This window comes from Dermacentor andersoni, chromosome 5, assembly GCF_023375885.2.
Source record: "Dermacentor andersoni chromosome 5, qqDerAnde1_hic_scaffold, whole genome shotgun sequence".
Classification (NCBI taxonomy): domain Eukaryota; kingdom Metazoa; phylum Arthropoda; class Arachnida; order Ixodida; family Ixodidae; genus Dermacentor; species Dermacentor andersoni.
In genome coordinates this window covers 53,156,246-53,173,205 of record NC_092818.1, presented here as the reverse complement: position 1 = coordinate 53,173,205, position 16,960 = coordinate 53,156,246, and positions in this window count along the sequence as shown.

Here is a 16,960-nt window from a genome sequence, read left to right as displayed (position 1 = left end):
TCTTGGAATCCAGTCCGTAGCTCTTAGTGACCATCGGTTATCTTCCCTCCTCATTACATGTCCGGCCCATGCCCATTTCTTTTTCTTGATTTCAACTAAGATGTCGTTTACCCGCGTTTGTTGCCTCACCCAATCTGCTCTTTTCTTATCCCTTAACGTTACACCCATCATTCTTCTTTCCATAGCTCGTTGCGTCGTTCTCAATTTCAGCAGAACCCTTTTCGTAAGCCTCCAGGTTTCTGCCCCATATGTGAGTACTGGTAACACACAGCTGTTGTACACTTTCCTTTTGAGGGATAGTGGCAACCTACTGTTCATGATTTGAGAATGCCTGCCAAACGCACCCCAACCCATTCTTATTCTTCTGGTTATTTCAGTCTCATGATCCGGATCCGTGGTCACTACCTGCCCTAAGTAGATGTATTCCCTTACCACTTCCAGTGTTTCGCTACCTATCGTAAACTGCTGTTCTCTTCCGAGACTGTTAAACAGTACTTTAGTTTTCTGCAGATTAATTTTCAGACCCACCCTTCTGCTTTGTCTCTCCAGGTCAGTGAGCATGCATTGCAATTGGTCTCCTGAGTTACTAAGCAAGGCAATATCATCAGCGAATCGCAAGTTGCTAAGGTATTCTCCATCAACTTTTATCCCCAATTCTTCCCACTCCAGGCCTCTGAATACCTCCTGTAAACATGCTGTGAATAGCATTGGAGATATCGTATCTCCCTGTCTGACGCCTTTCTTTATAGGGATTTTGTTGCTTTCTTTGTGGAGGACTACGGTGGCTGTGGAGCCGCTATAGATATCTTCCAGTATTTTTACATATGGCTCATCTACACCCTGATTCCGTAATGCCTCCATGACTGCTGAGGTTTCGACTGAATCAAACGCTTTCTCGTAATCAATGAAAGCTATATATAAGGGTTGGTTATATTCTGCACATTTCTCTATCACTTGATTGATAGTGTGAATATGGTCTATTGTTGAGTAGCCTTTACGGAATCCTGCCTGGTCCTTTGGTTGACAGAAGTCTAAGGTGTTCCTGATTCTATTTGCGATTACCTTAGTAAATACTTTGTAGGCAACGGACAGTAAGCTGATCGGTCTATAATTTTTCAAGTCTTTGGCGTCCCCTTTCTTATGGATTAGGATTATGTTAGCGTTCTTCCAAGGTTCCGGTACGCTCGAGGTTATGAGGCATTGCGTATACAGGGTGGCCAGTTTCTCTAGAACAATCTGACCACCATCCTTCAACAAATCTGCTGTTACCTGATCCTCCCCAGCTGCCTTCCCCCTTTGCATAGCTCCTAAGGCTTTCTTTACTTCTTCTGGCGTTACCTGTGGGATTTCGAATTGCTCTAGGCTATTCTCTCTTCCACTATCGTCGTGGGTGCCACTGGTACTGTATAAATCTCTATAGAACTCCTCAGCCACTTGAACTATCTCGTCCATATTAGTAACGATATTGCCGGCTTTGTCTCTTAACGCACACATCTGATTCTTGCCTATTCCTAGTTTCTTCTTCACTGTTTTTAGGCTTCCTCCGTTCCTGAGAGCCTGTTCAATTCTATCCATATTATAGTTCCTGATGTCCGCTGTCTTACGCTTGTTGATTAACTTAGAAAGTTCTGCCAGTTCTATTCTAGCTGTAGGATTAGAGGCTTTCATACATTGGCGTTTCTTGATCAGATCTTTCGTCTCCTGCGATAGCTTACTGGTTTCCTGCCTAACGGCGTTACCACCGACTTCTATTGCGCACTCCTTGATGATGCCCATGAGATTGTCGTTCATTGCTTCAACACTAAGGTCCTCTTCCTGAGTTAAAGCCGAATACCTGTTCTGTAGTTTGATCCGGAATTCCTCTAGTTTCCCTCTTACCGCTAACTCATTGATTGGCTTCTTGTGTACCAGTTTCTTTCGTTCCCTCCTCAAGTCTAGGCTAATTCGAGTTCTTACCATCCTGTGGTCACTGCAGCGTACCTTGCCGAGCACGTCTACATCTTGAATGATGCCAGGGTTCGCGCAGAGTATGAAGTCGATTTCATTTCTAGTCTCACCATTCGGGCTCCTCCACGTCCACTTTCGGCTAACCCGCTTGCGGAAAAAGGTATTCATTATACGCATATTATTCTGTTCTGCAAACTCTACTAATAATTCTCCTCTGCTATTCCTAGAGCCTATGCCATATTCCCCCACTGACTTGTCTCCAGCCTGCTTCTTGCCTACCCTGGCATTGAAGTCGCCCATCAGTATAGTGTATTTTGTTTTGACTTTACCCATCGCCGATTCTACGTCTTCATAAAAGCTTTCGACTTCCTGGTCATCATGACTAGATGTAGGAGCGTAGACCTGTACAACCTTCATTTTGCACCTCTTATTAAGTTTCACAACAAGACATGCCACCCTCTCGTTAATGCTATAGAATTCCTGTATGTTACCAGCTATTTCCTTATTAATCAGGAATCCGACTCCTAGTTCTCGTCTCTCCGCTAAGCCCCGGTAACACAGTACATGCCCGCTTTTTAGCACTGTATATGCTTCTTTTGTCCTCCTAACCTCACTGAGTCCTATTATATCCCATTTACTACCCTCTAATTCCTCCAATAACACTGCTAGACTCGCCTCACTAGATAGCGTTCTAACGTTAAACGTTGCCAGGTTCAGATTCCAATGGCGGCCTGTCCGGAGCCAGGTATTCTTAGCACCCTCTGCAGCGTCACAGATCTGACCGCCGCCGTGGTCAGTTGCTTCGCGGCTGCTGGGGACTGAGGGCCGGGGTTCGATTGTTGTATTCATATAGGAGGTTGTGGCCAAGTACTGCACCAGGGTGGCCAATCCTGCTCTGGTGAGAGAGTGCGTTACCGGTTCTGGTCACCGGGATCAGGCCGCACTCCAGGCCTGTTTGTGCAATTTTCTCAACACACGGTTTTTTTTTTTTTGTATTTTCCGGTGGAGAATAGCGCGGCACCGGGATTTGAATCACGGTCCTCTTGCACTGGAGACGGATACTCTACCGTCCCCGTAGGAGTTAAATTAAAAATTAATTTATGGGGTTTTACGTGACAAAACCACTTTCTGATTATGCACGCCGTAGTGGAGGACTCCGAAAATTTCGACCACCTGGGGTTCTTTAACGTGCACTTAATTCTAAGTACACGGGTGTTTTCGCATTTCGCCCCCATCGAAATGCGGCCGCCGTGGTCGGGGTCCGATCCCGCGACCTCGTGCTCAGCAGTCTAACACCATAACCACTGAGCAACCACGGCGGGTCCCGCAGGAGTTGTACGCCTCATTTAACCTACAGTGGTGCCCTACTTGGTCAGTCAAGGTGGACCAATCTGAGCTCGGTTATACCGCATGGATGGCACTCGGCTAGAGAACCTCGTATTTATGACCTGCACATGTGAGGCCTTACATATTTGAAGATATATATCTATTTTTTTTTTTTTTAGGAGGGTTCCCGTACAGTGATAAAATAAAGGAAAAGACATTAAAAGAAAGAAAAAAAAAAGAAAGAAAAAGGGGCGGAAAAAAAAAAACGGAAAATAACAGGTGATTTGAACTCGTGACCCTTCGATGTTGCCCGGAAAGATAGCTCAGTCGGTTGGTTCGTCAGGCCCCAGGCTACTTTCAAGCGCCACAGCTCCTCCTCTGAGCCTCACACTTACGTGGGAAGAGACTCATGTTGTCCGCGGAAAGAAACGGAAGGAAACGGCCCAGAGGGCTATACTACGAGAGCTATGACTGATAGTTTTCTATATATATATATATATATATATATATATATATATATATATTCATCTCATCTATGGGATCGCATTCGCGCGCTGTTTCTTTGTCTCTGCGTGTAGTACAGTTAAGAGAGCCAGTTTAAGGGCGGAGAAGAAGAAAGAAGAGAAAAGCAAAAACTGCAGCGCCGTGGTTTTAAAGCGCACCCGTGGTAGAGAAATGGAATGCGATATAAGCGTGCGTAGCCATGATACGCACACGACAAACTGCCTTAAAATATTTAGACTTGAGGGAAAGCTTCGTTAGCAAACGATAGCACGGCAATCAGCACTCGAATATAATTATAACCCTAATACTAATTGTAAATATTCATCTCATCTATGGGATCTAATGCGCGCGCTGTTTCTTTGTCTCTGCGTGTAGTAGTTGAGAGAGCCAGTTTGAGGGCGGAGAAGAAGAAAGAAAAGAAAAGCAAAAACTGCAGCGCCGTGGTTTTAAAGCGCAGCCGTGGTAGAGAAACGGAATGCGATATAAGCGTGCGTAGCCACGATACGCACACGACAAACTGCCTTAAAATATTTAGACTTGAGGGAAAGCTTCGTTAGCAAACGATAGCACGGCAATCAGCACTCGAATATAATTTTAACCCTAATACTAATTGTAAATATTCATCTCATCTATGGGATCTAATGCGCGCGCTGTTGCTTTGTCTCTGCGTGTAGTAGTTGAGAGAGCCAGTTTAAGGGCAGAGTAGTTGGAAGGCATACTTTCTAGGAAAAATGGCCGCTCAAGGAGAAGAGCGAACTCGAGCGGCTTTAGAGGCTAGGAAAACTGCCTTAAAATATTTAGACTTGAGGGAAAGCTTCGTTAACAAACTATAACACGGCAATCAGCACTCGAATACGACGAGAGAAATTACTGAGACGTGGAAAATTCCCTTGAAAAAAAATCTGGTTTGCTAGACAAATGCTCGTATGTATTGGACCTCTTAAAAGATGAGGGGTGAAATATGCGCTCACCGAGAGGGCATCTTCAGCGCGAGACATCCACAAGGCACCTTACAGAGATGTGGAGAGCTTCGCGGCCGGAACGAAGCATCCCTTCTCCGCCGGCCAAGAGGGGGAAACGTGCTTTCCGATCGCTCAAGGTTGCGCGGACAACGCATAGCTCTAGCGTCTAGGAAAAGCTTAACCAGGTGCGATGGCGGCACGCATAGCGTGGGAAGCTAGCCGCCAGAATAACTATACCAAGGACTGCTGCTGATGAGGGCGAAGTACCTTCGTGTAATTATAATAACCCTAATAGGACTACTTTCGAAAAAAAAAAAAGGAAACGGCCCAGAGGGCTATACTACGAGAGCTATGACTGATAGTTTTCTATATATATATATATATATATATATTCATCTCATCTATGGGATCGCATTCGCGCGCTGTTTCTTTGTCTCTGCGTGTAGTACAGTTAAGAGAGCCAGTTTAAGGGCGGAGAAGAAGAAAGAAGAGAAAAGCAAAAACTGCAGCGCCGTGGTTTTAAAGCGCACCCGTGGTAGAGAAATGGAATGCGATATAAGCGTGCGTAGCCATGATACGCACACGACAAACTGCCTTAAAATATTTAGACTTGAGGGAAAGCTTCGTTAGCAAACGATAGCATATGTTACATTCGCCTATAGCATATGTTACATTCGCCTATAATTCTTCCCGGCACGATACTGCTGGTTACTCCCCCTTATATCTTTTGTTTGGATGGGACCCAACTTTGCCGTTGGATACGTTCCTTCTTTCAGCTACAACCTCGACCAATGAAGATGCACGCGAAGCTATTGTCCGGGCTGACCATACAGGGCAGCTTGCTCGTAGTCGGATTTTAATTCCCAAGAAAACCAAAAGTTCCGTTACGACCAGAGCCACTGCGACGCGCGCTTTGCTTCGGATACCCTCGTCCTTCTTTGGTACCAGCCCCATCGCATAGGGCTTTATGAAAAGCTGCTGCCTCGATACACGGGATCGTGCCGCGTCCTTCGACAAGTTACTGGCGTCGCATAGAGACGGCGCATCTCCAGCGTTGGGGGCGGGGGGGGGGGGGGGGGGGGGCAGACGGTTGCTACGTAACTGTCGAAGAAGGTAGCGGCCTCTGGATGAAGACAACGCGCCTTGTATTTTTACTTGGAATGGCTTTGATCTTGGTCAGCGCTTGTGATTCTTGTAATAATTGCGTGCTTATAGTCTCCGCGTATTTTATTTCCACTTAACAATATACCATGTAGAAGATCTGGGGCTCAGCACGCACACGCACATCCTTTACTCCTTTCAGATTCAAGGAATGGAGATTTCTCGATCAGTCGAAAAACTCAAACTCTGCTAGCACCAAGAAAACATTGTTGAGGCCTTGATAAAACTTGCAAACTAAGCTGTGCGCATGCATAAACATTGCGTGCCGTTTTAACTGCTTTTTCTAGTTATAATTTCTTTATGTGTTTAAGCGCAGACACTACTGCATAGGCTTCTGCAGTAAAGATGCTTGTATGGGGGTTCAGTACACCTGCTTCAGAGGAAGAGGGACTAATAGGGACATGCTAACATGCGATTTTGGTGCATCGGTGTAGAATTCCAAACAGTACTTCGATTGGAGTTCATGGAAATGCATTCGAATTTCGAGCTCTGGTGAGTATCTTGTAACTCTTACAAACAATATATCACCCACATATCACTATATATCGCCATATATCAGCTGCTTCGCTAGAGGCATTAAGCGGTGTTTGAAGAGTGGGAAATCCATTTCCATGCTAAGCTTCCTCACATGGAGTGAAAAAGACTGTCTCACAGAGGGTCGATTATGGAAAAGTGCAGTGCATGTCCGAATCGTTAATAGTTTCACAACACGGATGTTCAAGATTAGAGTGAACTTTAAGGAAATATGTAAAGCTGATGTACCATCGCTGCAGATGGAGGGACCACTCATTCGATTCTACATAAAAGTTTTCAATGTAGCTAGTTCTGAAGGCGCCTGTAGCCAGACGGATACCCAGGTGGTGGACGGTATCCAGCACCCTTAGTGCGCTCGGGGCGGCAGAGTTGTATACTACGGAACTATATATAGTATAACCGGGTTTGAATGAGGTTCTTGTAAATATTCATTATACACTTCCTGTCGCTACCCCATGTTGTGTGAAATAGTATTTTCAATAAGTTCAATGTTTTTAAACATTTCTCTGAGATATTTTGTGTGGTATAAAAGTAAGCTTAGAGTCAAGTATTATACCTAGAAATTTGTCCTCTTTGTTGACAGGTATTTGTTCACATAGTTCCATACACGGGTCTGGATCCAGGCCTGTCTTTCTTGTAAAGAGAACACAAGAACTTTTGTGAGGGTTGACTTTAAAACCATTTTCGTCTGCCCACTTAGATATCTTGTTCAAACCCTGCTGCACTTGTGTCTCGCGCACTGCAAGATTGCAGGATTTGAAACCTATTTGTATATCGTCTACGTATACGGAATAAAATATAGCTGGTGGTAATGAAGCACGGAGCATATCCAGCTTTTCTGGACACGTACCAACTAGCGCTCCAAGCGTCCCCGGCGCGAAGCTAGCTCGTTTTCAATGGAACGAGCGGGTTTTTCGCGAATAATAAAAACTACAGGTCGATTATTGAGTTGACAGACATGTACTGGAAGACAATCCACACGAGCCAAATGCAGTTATCACTCTCTGGCAATCAACAATTTTGTTCCCAGAGTGGTTAAACATTCAGCAATGGAAGTCTATGGAAACTTCGAAAATGTGTACTCGGTTTTCGAGACAAGGATGGTAGCTGTGATAAAACCACGGCGTCTATCGTAAAAGTCGCTTCAGCGTATGTAGACAAGAGACTCAGCTTTTGATTGATGCCTATCTCGACTCTCTACACATGGCGTAACACTGTTGCCAGAAGCTATTTTTGACACAAAGTCGTGCAAGTTCACGTGGTATATATAAAAACCTGATTGTACCACTGGCGGAAATGTTGGAAGCCGTGGCCGAATCGTTTAATCGATCGCACCTATCGTTCCGCGTCTCGCTGGCAGCGGTTCGATGTCCTTCTGCGTAATTCTTTTTTTAACGCCACAGGACTGAGTTCGACAGACTTCCACCAGAAGGGTTGAAATCCGGGCCAGTTGGTACATATTTGAAGGAAAAAACACGTACACATACACAGAAAGGCTGTGTATGTGTGCCCCTTAATGGCTAACTGCACCTCCGCCGCGGGTCGGCCCGGCATTGTCCTGTCTTCGGCATCGGCCCACGTATGGGGAGTGCTTAACGCCTGCGCCACCTCTGCCGCGGGTCGGTCCGGCATCTTTGGGATCTTGTTCTACACGCGGACACGATAGTGGGGAAAGTAGCCCTTAAGAGGAAGCTTTAGCTCGGGCCCAACTCCGACGCGGCCTATTCAAGTACATGCAAAACGCAAAAACGTAATCTGAGATAATCCCTTCACGGATTTTAATGAAATTTCTTGCATTTGAGAGAAACATTTAAATTGTAGTGACTGTTGGCAGCAGAATTTAGATTTAGGGCCTGAATTTTATTAAGAAGATTTTCAAATGTTCGAAAGTTCGAAAAAAGATAGAGGCACGAAGTTTACAAGTAATTCCGCATCAAGAACTGGTATCGCGGTTCTGTAAACGGCATCCACTAGATCATTCGAAGCGGACAAATTCGACACTTTGAACTTTCTGAAGATTCTTTTACCGAAATTCAAGCCTTAAATAGAAATTCCGCTTCCAATATATTAACTATAATTTACCTTTCCCTCTCGAAACTAACAAATTTAATTAAAATCGGTCAAGGGGTTATGTCAGAAAATCGTTTCTGCGTTTTACATCTGTTTGAATAGGCCGCGTCGGAGTTGGGCCCGAGCTAAAGCTTCCTCTTACCGGCCTCGCTGTATAAAAAAAGAAAAAAAAACCTGCCTCAGCCGTCAGTATCGCCACCCCAGATTTCGTCACGATGGCACCGTCACCATCGGCAAGGCTCCGTGGGCCGCTACCAAGCTGCTCCCCTTCGTTGTCTTCCTTCCCTCGGCGGAAGCGCATTGTCTTGATGGCAGCGACGCGGTAAATCTGCACCATCATTGCGTCACGCATTGCCTCTGCGACCAAGCAAGCTTTCGGTGGCACACGTTCACCGCTATATTGACACTAGAACTGCTAAAACTGTACACTGCTTGCGTTCGAAAAAACAGCGTGCATTACAATAGAAGGCGGACTGGCCACAAGGAACATGGTCACGGGGCCATACTATTGATGACAGCATCACAAAAGGCTAGGTGCGGTCAGGTTGACTTTACAGGTTTGTAAGGATTGAGCGACGGGCTAGTTGCTTCATTATCACAAAAAGGACAGCGCTTCAAGTTGTTAGCGCAGTGTGTGTGGTTCCTCCTTTGTGTCCCATCTTTCTGTTCTTTCTGTGACTTTACAGATGTTCTTTTCCTGCGTCAGTTACGCCTCCAAAGAGCGTTTACTTGGAAAATTTTTGTTCGCACGGCTCTCACAGAAGCATATGTTGAAGCGAAATTTCTTCTCTCGGCTGGATAATCTGCAGCACGGGCTCCAAACTCCTCATTTTCTTTAGCCACGTAAGATCAATTACTTAAAATCTAATTAACGTAGCTTTGTTCATGACGCACACAACTTCTCGACTTACTCCGCGTCCAGGGGATACCACTCTCAACACTCGAATGATAAAATGATGTCACCAATACTTGTATTGGTTTAATAGTTTTGTTTCGTGCAGTTCAAAGCAGCCGCCATATTCGTGGTGCTTTAGGCTTCTTATCAAGCAAGTGTAAAAGCTCGGACTGGTTATCTGGCGCAAATCAACTTCATGAGCTTAAGCACATGTGCCCAACCGTGCACTTCTGCCTTTATAACTGATTCTCCTACATTATACAAGAAGCACTTGAGCGCTACCGTACATCACGCAAAGTGTGCGAAAACCTTGTGTGCGAATACTGGCGTACATTCTCCATCACATTTGAGGACCCGAGATTGCGCTGCAATGTACGGACATTCCAATCTGATGAACCGATGCCTTGATCCATAGATCAGATTCAGAGGAAGCATTACATAGCGCGCAGCCATCGTGGTGCTTTTAGTGTTTTCCAGCGCAACCTCAAAATGATAATGAGTTATATTCGTGACTAACTCTTTTGGACGTGTTTTGTTCTTCACATCACTACTAGGGGACAGTATATAGGTGGTAGCGTACTGGTTAGCGTGCTCACATCAGAGACGTCCGAGGGATGTTTCTACGGTATAAGAGAACACCCCCCCCCCCCAAAAAAAAATAAAAAAAAAAATAAACGATACACAAAACTAAGCTTGCGAATAGGGGCATCAAAAGATCGAGCACTACGGCGCTTGTTGATCTTGTTCAGGATGACGTCAGCGTTTCATTAAGCGTTTATTTCTGAGAAAATGAGTTCATACTCATTTGTCTGGCCTGATGGCCAGTAAATGTGACGTAATATTGCGAGCAGCTTTGGTCATAGCATGCTAACGAACGACGACACAGAGACAGTTTGCTCAATTCTTGTGGCGTGACTTTTGCGTCGAGGTGCAAAACCAACATGTCCGTGTATATGTCTGAACACTTAAGCTCATCTCGATTTGCAGCTGCTGCGGTAGCCCATGACTGCGGATAACAACGTTGCTAGGGAAATAATTGGGAACACCTTAACGAAATCGATAGGTCAAAATCAAAAGCCGCCCACGACGGCGTCTCTCGTAGACGCTGTGTTCGGATATTAAGAATATCCGCCGTGGTTGCTCAGTGGCTATGGTGTTGGGCTGCTGAGCACTAGGTCGCGGGATCGAATCCCGGCCACGGCGGCCGCATTTCGATGGGGGTGAAATGCGAAAACACCCGAGTGCTTAGGTTTAGGTGCACGTTAAAGAACCCCAGGTGGTCGAAATTGCCGGAGCCCTCCGCTACGGCGTGCCTCATAATCAGAAAGTGGTTTTGGCGCGTAAAACCCCATAATTTAATTTTTTTTAAATATTAAGGATGTGTGCCGTCTGAAGAAAGGCTGCCACGGAGGGCTTACGACGGTTACTCTAGCTTGAAAAGTAAAAAGAACAAAAAAACATATCAAAAGTCTAGAATCAATCATCGCTTGCCGCGACAAAACGCTCTTAGCATGATAAGTCATTTACAGACGACGAGCGGCTACGTTTTATCAAGAACACTGACAACGCCGGCGGGGCAAGCATTGTGGCGAAGCTCAATGCTTTTAATTGCTTTATTTTTGCTTTGTTGACGTCATCACGCGTCACCGCGGGAAGCTTGAAAAGGTTAGGGTCAGTACGCCAAGTGGTGGCACTCATGCGAACTAAACCCTCGTGTCCAGGAAACCTGGGTGCGCTTCATTCTTGAAATGCGCTGCTCAGGTCGCGGTAAATCTTTACAAGCAGCACTAATATAGGGTTAATGAAAAGCACCTTACCTATACAGAATACCCATCTTGACGAAATTCGCTTTGTTCGTGGAAACATGATACAAACAAAATAACGTCACTGTATACATGATAAGAAGGAAGGTAATGTTGCCGCAGAGATTACGTTATTGCTTAGCTGGTTCCAGTCCGCTATTGTGCGCGGGAAGAATGAATACCTGAACGAGTTGCTACGTGAGGAGAAGGGAGGTATAGTGAAATTCTGCCTTCGCCGAGTAGCGTATCTGGACGAGATGGATACGATTTCTGTTATGCCAACCTTGAAATGGCCCTTTATTAGTAGATATAAGAATTTCAGTCACGAGCAACAATTTCTTTGTGCCAGAGAAGAAAAAAAAGCTCAGTAACTGAACGTCTCGTAAATGTGTTAAATAAGAACGCACGGCTCTTCTTTGTAGCTGATCTAGTTTGGCGTGTTAGTTTTTGTAAAAGGGTCCCATATCATTGCTGCGTAATCTAAAATGGGCAGCACACTGGATATGTAAGCCAAGGGGTGAACAGTAGGGGAGGAAAGCTTAAGTGCTCGCCTGCGGAAAAAGAGTTTAGGTTCGCATTTGCAGTGAGATAATTAATGAGTATCGCAATTGATATCGTTCGAATTCCAAATCCCTAAATATTTACAGTAACTAACTTCAGAGAGGAAAGTGTTAATAATACTGTAATGAAATTGTAAATCATTTTTATCTTTTATTTTCATGGAAACCGTTCTTTCAACGCTTATCACCTTCTTCGATTCTCGACACCAAGAAGCAATTTTCTGAATGGCACTGTTCAGCAATACTTGATTCGATTTGGCACTAATTTCGGAGTTCGAAACACAATTGTTGGCAAGAAGTTTAATATGAACTGCAATACCTCGTACAATATCATTGGTATATAGGAGGATGAAAAGTGGCCCTATCACCGAGCTCTGGGTACTCCAGAATCCACCGTTATTGATGCAGATCCGCTGTTACGAATGGAAACAAACTGTTTTCTGTGGGATAGGCATGCAGTGGTCCATTCAGTTAGCTTATTATTTTTGAAAAGATTATATAATTTATAGAGTAGTTTTTTTGTGCGGAACTTTGTCAGGGGCTTTTGGAAAATCCATGAACATAGCATCAATTTGTGTAGCATTGTTAAGTGATGTTGCAGAATGGTTGCTTGTTTCTATCAGCTGATTGCACGTCGAGAATGCTTTTCTAAAACCGTGTTGATGTTTGGTTAAAAATTATGGTTATCAAGAAAATTTGGCATTTTATTATGTATAATGTGTTCGAGTAATTTGCAAGTTGTGGATCTTAATGAAATCGCCGATAGTTGTTAGTGCTGTTTCTCCTTCCACTTTTATGTAACGGTTTGATTCTAGCTGTCACCCAGTCATTCGATAGTTCACGGTCACATAATGGTTTGTTAAATAAAACGTGCAAATACTTAGACACCCACTCGGAATATTTTTGAAGAAACAAATTTGGGTTGTTGTCTGGCCCCGGTGACTTCTTTACGTTCAGTTTTAACAGCATGTTGAAGATCAGCATGTTGAAGATTGTTCCGAGATTATGAGGTCTGGCATACGTGGCAAGCAGATATCATCATTTTTAGTAAAAATAGATTTGAAGTGGTCGTTAAATTAGTTGGGTAATATTCAAAAATCAGTTACCTGTTCCACAGTAATTTCGGAGGTCCCAGTACAAAGATTTACGCAAAATAGTTCTCCAAACATTTCCGGTGATGCTGTGATGAAACTAGGTACTGATTCACCGTAGTAACGTGTTTTGTCTATTCCCCACTTGATTCTTAGGACAAAACTGAAATTAAATTTTCACAATACGAAGCGTTGGAGCAAGATTTTTCACTTCTTAAGTCTCTTTAGCCGCCTCCGTAAATTCAGTTTCGCCCTGGAAATGCACGCATTCTCACTTTTGGTTTCTTAATGACGTTTGGCACAAGATGCATACGGCTTTTCAACGCTTAAATGAGTTCTAATGGCTAAAATAAGAATCTGCACCCAGACACACGCACTCTCGCTGTCCGATTTCAAAATCGCGGAAGCGGACGACTGCTCGGCGCGCTTTGCGGGCAGCAAACACGAGCGCTGAGCTCGAGCGGCGTTGAGCTCCTCGACTTTGTGACGCGACGGTGGAGCACAACAGTTTCTGCTTAACACAAAGGGAATAAAACATAAAATAAGCGTAGGCTCTGCGGATGGAGAACCTGCGCTAGGATTCAATGCCCAAATTAACAACGCGGTACACTTGCACATAGCCGTCGACCCAAAGCGAAATCCAAGAGCGTCATGGAAGTGTGGCAGGTGCCTCGTTTCACGTGACCAGTAGTCGAAGTTGGTATGAACGATGTTCATTGAACGGCGGCACGTAAGTTGTAGCACACGCTCAGTAACATAAGTTGGCGGAAATACGGCACATATGCAATGTCCTATTCCCGTGATCCAAGTTGGCCCGACGATAGCCTTCGAATGCGCTTCCCTGATATCACACAGCAGCGCGATGCTGTGAACCAATGAACCATAGACTATCCAGTGATCCAAGTTCTTGGGAAAACGGTAGAGACACGGACAGAAAAGCAGGCAGCCATACAACAGACAGCACGTGGAAAGTGCTTGAAGAGCCTAAAAATGCTAATCACAATAAAATTATAATCGCATTGAAACAGGAACACATTATGTCCGGCCCTCCCTCGTCTCAAATCACTGTACAGGCACAACTCTAGAGGTTGTCCTGCAAAGCTCACAGATCATTTCTACTATTGCATGCGCGTTGTCGCAATCTACGACGCAATGACTCCGCCGACAGGCATATATATATATATAGCTCCACGAACTGTGATGTGATAACCAGCTTCGTGACAAGATGCGATGAACGCTTCTTCTTTCGAATATGGGAGGTGGCGGGTTCAAACACCTTGCGGTGTATATTGTGAACCCACTACCGGTGAAACCGTGATTACGTGCAGCTGTACTTTGCGTCTCTTCGCGGAGCGCGTAATTAGGCGCACGGTGAACTAGCCCTGGAGGTAGTTGATAATAGTGGAGGCTGTTCGACATGGTGTCACTTTGATTCCGGCTGCGGAGTCGAATCTCGGCAGAACAACGTGCGTGGCATTAATATGGGCAGGAGAGACTTGGGGTGGGAAAAGGTGTTAAGGGTTTGGTGTCGCGCAAACGACAAACGTCTCTGTTGTGAAGAAGACACGCAAGACCAAAATAATTCGGCCCGCTGGTTCTCCCTAGCCCCGCCAGCGGCACACCGGCCAAGTTTGTCCGCAAACGTTTGGCAAAATAAAAACTGCGCCCTTTTGTTTTAATGCGTTAGCATTCTTAGGGTGCTTCATGTACTGGTATGTATGCATGTGTGCACGCTTGTTACTTTGCTTGTTTTGTGCACTTCGGAGGCCACGCGCCGGCTTCGCGGCGGCGGCCTTTGTGCTAGATGCCAACAACTGCTATAGCGAAAGGTGATAGGGTAGTCCCGCTGCAGTACGCGCCTCATACTTAACTCGTTCCGACGATGGCAATGCGTTTTGTTGCTAAAGTAATTCGATATAAACGCATTACCATTGACCTTCATCGCAGGATGGGTTGCACCGCATTTTTTTAATACGATATCATTACGTGGCTCATTAGGGGGATAATCCGGGGTTGGCGTGACTACGCCATGCTCCAAAAAAAGCTAAGAATCTTTGACCTTTTGGTGGAACTCGAACCTACTACGTTTGGTGTTAATGAGAGCACAGTTAATTAGAGCACTCGCACCCACGATTTTTGGTGGTAGTCGAACCCACGACCTTCGCTGTTAAACAAGGCGAAGTTAATTGAGCACAGTTCATTAAGGTAGAGTTAATTAACGCACTCTAACCCGCGCCATTTGGTGGGAGTCGAAGTCGAGTGCAAGAGCCCCAGCAGGTCAAAATTCCGGAACTGTCTACTGTCCTTCAGAACCCACTATCGAGTTCGGGGGCATTAAACTCCACATTTATCCGCTTTTCCTATGCTGCAAAAAAGAAAAAAAATGTGTTCGAGTGGATGTGCTTGATATCAATTGATTTTTTTTTCATGTTTTTTATTGCAGGCACTCATGACTCCTGCGCGAAACAAACACATAAACGAGCTAAGGGGTCGGTCTATTCTAGATGCACGGCGACAAAGGCGAATACACGGAGCACCGTGGAGTTCTTCGGTGTGTTCATCTTAAATATAAGGAGTGTGCAGCTGAGCACACCTCCCTGGGGTACACCAGTTTCCTGTGTAAATGGCCGTGAGAGTACATTCCCGATTTTTACGCGGAATGTACGATTGGACGGATAGTTTTCTATCAGGTTTAGCGTATTGCCTCGGATGCCCATTCCCGAGAAGTCTCGCAAGATCCCGCAACGTCACGTTGTGTCGTACGCCTTCTGCATATCGAGGAATATCGACAAGAATAACTGTTTGTCTACAAACGCATCGCGAAAATTTCCCTCCATGCGCACGAGATGATCGGTTGTGGACCCACCCTCTCTGAAGACACACTGATAGGGATCAAGTATTTTGTTCATTTCAAGGAGATGTATGAGTCACCGGTTAATCATTTTCTCAAACAGCTTACAAAGGCAACTCGTGAGAGTTACGGCCGGTAGCTTGCCGCTGGCGTAGGATCTTTACCTTGCTTCAAAACGGGGACCACACTCGCTTATTTCCATGCGGGTGGAAGATAATCAGCAGCCGAAATAGTGTTGAAAAGTGTAAGTGGTGTCAGTTGTGTATCAGTGTGTGCGTTCTTAATCATGACGGGCATTATTCTATCAGGTTCTGGCGCTGAGCTGTTGCATACGATCGAGGCAGCTCTCAGGTTGGCGATGCAGAAAGGATGGTTATATGGTGCGTTTTTTGGGAATTTCCGCTCAAATGCCTTACATTCTACTGTTTGACTGTACTCTATGAAGGATTGTGAGTAGTGGATTGAGTTTGACAGACGCTCAAAGTGCTCCCCTAGGGTGTCTGTCTTCTCTTCTAAGGTATTCTCTTGATCGTTCACCAGAGGCAGCGAGTTTATTTGCTGTCCTTTTAGCCTCCTTACGCCATTCCAAATTTTCGCCTCCTGTGTGTACGAACTTATACCTGTAAGGAACCCCACTCAGCTATCTCTTTTTGCCTGACGTCGTATCCGCCTTCGCTGCTATTTTATGTGTTTAAATTCATTTAGATTTTTTGTTTTCGGTGATCTGCGCAATATCCCCGATGCCTTATTCTGTTTCTTTGGTGCATCTCTACGGTATTTGTTTCACCAGGGAGCACGTCTCTTACGTGAACCACCATTCGTTTGAGGGTTAAACTTTTCGGCAGCATCAATAATAAAAGCGGTAAAAGTATGCGACACATCATCTATACTAAAACTATTTATGAAATTGGATGCTAAATGAGCTTATACTTTAATATGCTCCTAGTACGCCGAGGCTAATTGCCCAATGGGAAGACGGTGAGGGTTGTCATGCTGTGGTATTGATTTTGTTGTTATAGGGAAGTGGTCACTTCCAAACGGATTATTGATCACCTCCCATTCCAGAGGAGGCAGAAGAGAAGCAGACTCTATTGCTAGGTCTATGGATGAATATGAGTTGTGTTGGATGCTGTAATATGTCGGTTCCTTCTTATTAAACAGGCATGTACCAGATGTAAGAATGAAATTTTCAATGAGTCGACCTATTGCGTCGCATCGCGCCTCTCCCCATAACGTGTTGTGGGCGTTAAAATCACC